We start from the raw sequence: 6,000 nt of genomic DNA on the forward strand, positions 1-6,000 counted from the left end.
GAAGACGTATCCCGCTGCGTGGTTCATCACATGTGGTCTCCACTGTGTTTGTGGATTGTCAGCATTTCTCCAGAGTCACACATCACCGTATGTTATTTGTAAAAACCATATGTTGCAAGCTTATCATTACATCTGGGGCTTGAGTCACTTGTTTCAGGACAACACTGAGCCGTAGATAATGACTGCCCTGGGAGTGGATAAAGCTCAGGCATTCGACCTCGGTCCTGGACGGAGGGCGGTGTGGTATGAGTTCTGTGCCTGAGGCTTTGCCCCTCTTGACTATGGCCTGCTCTCGTGTTTATCTGCTCCTTGTGTTCAGTTCTGCTGGCTCTGTTTCCCGCCTCCCTAACCTATGACCTGCCACTTCCAGGCACACAGTTTAGGAGGCAAAGTGAAAAGACTGTTGTTAGAATATCTTGTTTCAGTGGTTTGTTGGGCTTCATTCATGGTGATCAAGCAGTACAATGAAAAGCAAGACCTCAGGGCACTGCCCCGTGCTTTCTTTTGAGCAGGGAGCCCCCACACGCCTTCCTGAGCCGGACAGGGGAGCCTCTGTGGTGCCCCTCCTTGCTGCCCCTTCCGTGCTTCTCCTCCTGGTCCAGTCTGGGAAGCAAGGGCTGTGTTGCTGCCACTGCTGCTACGGTCGGTCCCCGGCCTCTCCTTTGGCAGTTGAGCCAGCGGGAAGTCTGGGATGTTTTCTCTGAACCTTGGCAGAAGCAAGGTGGGAGGAACAAGGAATCTTAGGTGAGAGGAGGCAGGAGGAACTGGAGCTCAGCAGTGAAGGCCAAAGAGGCGGTGGGAGGAACTAAGGGTTGTTCTCGTGCATGCTGGCTTCTTCTTGTTTGAAGTGTTCTCAGACTCTCAGGATGTACGGGGAAGCCCTGGAGCCCAAGGCTTGTCATGAGCATTCATCTGCCTTTGAAATGGCTTCGCCTCTAGTGTCTGGGTCCTATAGTCAGACATCTCCTTGCCTGGTAACACCATAGCCTCCTGTACCTCCCTGAGGACACTGTGAGCTCCCCCCATTCTCTCTGTCCTGCTCAGAAGGGTTGTGCTGTGGTCTCTGAGGCTACAATGGCAGTGAGTGGCAGCAGTGATCACACCAGGTGACACTGGATACAGGAAACCAGCTTTATTCTTGACCTTGTATGAAAAATGCCCTTCAACCGCTGAACAAGTCCTCATGCTTATAAACAGGTAACTTACGCACTGAATATATTTAAGGCTTGCATCTGAGCTTTCTACCCTGGGCTTCACAACAGTACTGAATGCAGTAAGTCCCCTACATACGAACCTGCGAACTTTCAGAGATGCCAATGTGTGTGCCAGCCCCTGTATGCCCGCTGATGTTTTGTACTATATGCTTTTCAAGGTACTGTATTGTAAGATTAAAAGTGTTTTCTTAATTTTTTGTATTTGTTTTTTGTGTATTATTTGTGTGAAAATATTATAAACCTATTATAGTACAATCCTAGTACCCAGTTGTGCTGGTTGGGTACCTAAACTAACTTTGTTGGACTTGGAACAGAGTGGACTTACAAAGGCACTCTCGAAACAGAAATCACTCACATGCAGGGGACTTGCTGTAAAGGTGTGTGAATGAATGCATGGATATTTACAAGGTCATCTTTCCCCCCCTTTTTTTTTGAGTGATCCAAGTTGTTCAGCTTTCAGGTCAAAAACAAAAGCTAGAGACCACAATATAATGATGATAATTCTCAAAAAATAAAGAAAGCCTGCTAGGTTTTAGATACTCCTTGTTGATGATATTTCAGTTAATATCAATGATATTTGTCAGCTTTAACATAATGGTGAGAGGCTTGAGTTTGTTGTTGCTATTGCTTTTAGAAATATTAGGCACTTCTGAGTACTTGACAAACTTATTCAAAACCATAGTTTCTCCCCAAATTCCAAAGCTGGTTATGGTTGAGTTTTGGAATTTCTCTGTACCATAATTGTTTTCTTCTATGATAATTTATAGCCTGGACACCTCTGCTAGTATTTTTGTGCTTCATAAACAGTAACTGAAAAGCGGGTGTCGCATGGGGCTCTTACAAGGGATGATACGGGAGAGAGCTCGGGAAAGGGTGATTTATGTTTGTGAGGCACCAGGGTTCGTCTGGGGGTTAGAATGGAAGTGCTAACAACAGGAGACCTTGCAGTAACTATAGCTGTGTCTGGAAAATTTTGATGCAAAATCACGGTAGGATTTTGAATACTAACATATGAACAGAGAAATTGATATTTATATTGATAAAAAAAATCACATTGATTTCTCTGCAGGTATTAAGGAAAACTATTCTGAAAGTTTTTTTTGTAAGGAAATAAGTCTCCCACTTGCCTGAAAAGTGCTTTAGAGATGTCTTACAGAATGGGATGGAAAACTAAGTTTCACACCGGCGAAGTGCTCGGTTTTATTCATGTTTCACCAGTGAAGACAAGATTTGGGCTTGCTACAAAGTAAACACTCTTTGTTCTTTGAGAACTAATCGGATTATGCTTTCCTAATAATGGTCAACAAAAGAGTCCGAAATGCAGTACTTGGATGCAATCTCAAAAATGACAGAATAATCTCGGTTCATTTCCAAGGCAAACCATTCAATATCACAGTAATCCAAGTCTATGCCCCAACCAGTAACGCTGAAGAAGCTGAAGTTGAACAGTTCTATGAAGACCTACAAGACCTTTTAGAACTAACACCCCCAAAAGATGTCCTTTTCATTATAGGGGACTGGAATGCAAAAGTAGGAAGTCAAGAAACACCTGGAGTAACAGGCAAACTGGGCCTTGGAATATGGAATGAAGCAGGGCAAAGGCTAATAGAGTTTTGCCAAGAAAATGCACTGGTCATAACAAACACCCTCTTCCAACAACACAAGAGAAGACTCTACACATGGACATCACCAGATGGTCAACACCGAAATCAGATTCATTATATTCTTTGCAGCCAAAGATGGAGAAGCTCTATACAGTCAGCAAAAACAAGACCAGGAGCTGACTGTGGCTCAGACCATGAACTCCGTATTGTCAAATTCAGACTTAAATTGAAGAAAGTAGGGAAAACCACTAGACCATTCAGGTATGACCTAAATCAAATTCCTTATGATTATACAGTGGAAGTGAGAAATAGATTTAAGGGCCTAGATCTGATAGAGTGCCTGATGAACTATTGAATGAGGTTCATGACATTGTACAGGAGACAGGGATCAAGACCATTCACATAGAAAAGAAATGCAAAAAAGCAAAATGGCTGTCTGGGGAGGCCTTACAAATAGCTGTGAAAAGAAGAGAAGTGAAAAGCAAAGGAGAAAAGGAAAGATATAAACATCTGAATGCAGAGTTCCAAAGAATAGCAAGAAGAGATAAGAAAGCCTTCTTCAGCAATCAATGCAAAGAAATAGAGGAAAACAACAGAATGGGAAAGACTAGGGATTGCTTCAAGAAAATCAGAGATACCAAAGGAACATTTCATGCAAAGATGAGCTCGATAAAGGACAGAAATGGTATGGACCTAACAGAAGCAGAAGATATTAAGAAGAGATGACAAGAATACACAGAAGAACTATACAAAAAAGATCTTTATGACCCAAATAATCGCTATGGTGTGATCACTGACCTAGAGCCAGACATCCTGGAATGTGAAGTCAAGTGGGCCTTAGAAAGCATCACTATGAACAAAGCTAGTGGAGGTGATGGAATTCCAGTTGAGCTATTCCAAATCCTGAAAGATGATGCTGTGAAAGTGCTGCACTCAATATGCCAGCAAATTTGGAAAACTCAGCAGTGGCCACAGGACCGGAAAAGGTCAGTTTTCATTCCAATCCCAAAGAAAGGCAATGCCAAAGAATGCTCAAACTACTGCACAATTGCACTCATCTCACATGCTAGTAAAGTAATGCTCAAAACTCTCCAAGCCAGGCTTCAGCAATATGTGAACCGTGAACTTCCTGATGTTCAAGCTGGTTTTAGAAAAGGCAGAGGAACCAGAGGTCAAATTGCCAACATCCACTGGATCATGGAAAAAGCAAGAGAGTTCCAGAAAAGCATCTATTTCTGCTTTATTGACTATGCCAAAGCCTTTGACTGTGTGGATCACAATAAACTGTAGAAAATTCTGAAAGAGATGGGAATACCAGACCACCTGATCTGCCTCTTGAGAAATTTGTATGCAGGTCAGGAAGCAACAGTTAGAACTGGACATGGAACAACAGACTGGTTCCCAATAGGAAAAGGAGTTCGTCAAGGCTGTATATTGTCACCCTGCTTATTTAACTTATATGCCGTATACATCATGAGAAACGCTGGACTGGAAGAAACACAAACTGGAATAAAGATTGCCGGGAGAAATATCAATAACCTCAGATATGCAGATGACACCACCCTTATGGCAGAAAGTGAAGAGGAACTCAAAGGCCTCTTGGTGAAAGTGAAAGTGGAGAGTGAAAAAGTTGGCTTAAAGCTCAACATTCAGAAAACGAAGATCATGGCATCTGGTCCCACCACTTCATGGGAAATAGATGGGGAAACAGTGGAAACAGTGTCAGACTTTATTTTGGGGGGCTCCAAAATCACTGCAGATGGTGACTGCAGCCATGAGATTAAAAGACGCTTACTCCTTCGAAGGAAGGTTATGACCAACCTGGATAGCATATTGAAAAGCAGAGACATTACTTTGCCAACAAAGGTCCATCTAGTCAAGGCTATGGTTTTTCCTGTGGTCATGTATGGATGTGAGAGTTGGACTGTGAAGAAGGCTGAGCGCCGAAGAATTGATGCTTTTGAACTGTGGTGTTGGAGAAGACTCTTGAGAGTCCCTTGGACAGCAAGGAGATGCAACCAGTCCATTTTGAAGGAGATCAGCCCTGGGATTTCTTTGGAAGGAATGATGCTAAAGCTGAAACTCCAGTACTTTGGCCACCTCATGTGATGAGTTGACTCATTGGAAAAGACTCTGATGCTGGGAGGGATTGGGGGCAGGAGGTGAAGGGGACGACAGAGGATGAGATGGCTGGATGGCATCACCGACTCGATGGACGTGAGTCTGAGTGAACTCCATGAGTTGGTGATGGACAGGGAGGCCTGGCGTGCTGCGATTCATGGGGTCGCAAAGAGTCAGACACGACTGAGCGACTGATCTGATCTGATCTGAACCTGATTGTGTTGCCACAGGCAATGCTAACGAGAACCCCAGGACGTGGATGAAAACTCCACAAGTGACGTTTGTAGGTGTAAGCCTTGCAGTCTTAGAATTTCCCTCGGAAACTAGCAGAGAAGCTGGTCAGAGAGAACGCCGGGCGTCGGAGAGAGACTGCGTGGGAATGGCAGGCTAGGCGCGTCTGTGCCCAGGTCCATCCCTTGAGCCCGCTGGTCCTTGTCTGCTTCTCCTCCTCCTGTGGGATGGTGTTTGAGCATCATCTCTGCAGTAAAGCCTTTTGTGACCTTCTCCCTCCCTCAAAGACTTTCTCAAGTATCTCCAACCAGCACAGTTTCTCACACACTACAATCTAGTTTCCAAATCTATCTGTAGACCTTGGATTATTTGGAAGGAGTCAGGGAAAATGTCTTAATAATTTCCTTGTGCCAGCAGTGTTGAAACTGAAGTGCTGTGTTGTAAGGTGTTTCAGGTCATGGTGAGAGGCTTCCAGTTTTTTCCCCTACTTCTTCTGAAATGATGAAAATAATTTTTTTGCCTTTACTGCTTCTTTTCTTAATTCCCCCTCATTTTCAATTTTTTCTTTCCTGTGAAGAGGTCAAGAGAAATTTGGGGGTTGGAGGAGGCATCAGTACGCATGGAAATTAGAGACAGTAAGAATGATCCTAGACTGTTCCTACTTGTCCCCTTGGTATGTAATTACCCTGTTTTATGGCAGATGCCGAAGTTAGCAGGCTAGCTCAGCAAAACTCACCTGTGATGGTGTCATTTAAAAAGATGAGTTAGTGAGGCAAACTGTGCTTAATAGGTTTGCATTTTGAAGAACTTTAAAATTTTTTATTCAACTA

This window comes from Bubalus kerabau, chromosome 21, assembly GCF_029407905.1.
Source record: "Bubalus kerabau isolate K-KA32 ecotype Philippines breed swamp buffalo chromosome 21, PCC_UOA_SB_1v2, whole genome shotgun sequence".
NCBI lineage: Eukaryota > Metazoa > Chordata > Mammalia > Artiodactyla > Bovidae > Bubalus > Bubalus kerabau.